Here is a 329-nt window from a genome sequence, read left to right on the forward strand (position 1 = left end):
TTTTTTTTTCTGGAAATGGCAAGGTCTCATGTAGCCTACTCTAGCCCTGAACTCCTATCTTCCTGCTGTATACCTCCCAAGTGTTGAGCTTACAGGAATGCACCCGATTGTTTAATCTAAACCAGTCTTCCTAGTTTTCAGTCCAAGGGTCTCATGCCTAAGAACCAGTTCAAACCCTCCTGCCTTCTGCCTCCTGCCTTTCACCTTCCTCAGGCCTTTGAACTTCAGGTTCCTCTCTGGCTTCACTAACACCTCAAAGTTACCCCTACAGAACAGTTCCCTCTTCAGTGCCTCCAGGTGCCTACCTTGTCATACTTGGAGTGCAGCCA

The 329-nt window shown here is 48.0% G+C and overlaps 1 protein-coding gene across 1 annotated transcript in view; it reads right to left on the reverse strand.

The window, feature by feature from the left end:
* Nucleotides 1-323, reverse strand: part of Catsperg (cation channel sperm associated auxiliary subunit gamma) — a 1,886-nt gene extending 1,563 nt beyond the window's left edge. The window contains exon 1 of the mRNA XM_031384248.1: nucleotides 306-323. The gene's annotated coding sequence lies outside the window, so the exon portion shown is untranslated. The remainder of the gene's footprint in view (nucleotides 1-305) is intronic.
* Between the last annotated feature and the right edge of the window lie 6 nt (nucleotides 324-329).

Source organism: Mastomys coucha, unplaced genomic scaffold, assembly GCF_008632895.1.
Source record: "Mastomys coucha isolate ucsf_1 unplaced genomic scaffold, UCSF_Mcou_1 pScaffold21, whole genome shotgun sequence".
NCBI classification, from domain to species: Eukaryota; Metazoa; Chordata; class Mammalia; order Rodentia; family Muridae; genus Mastomys; species Mastomys coucha.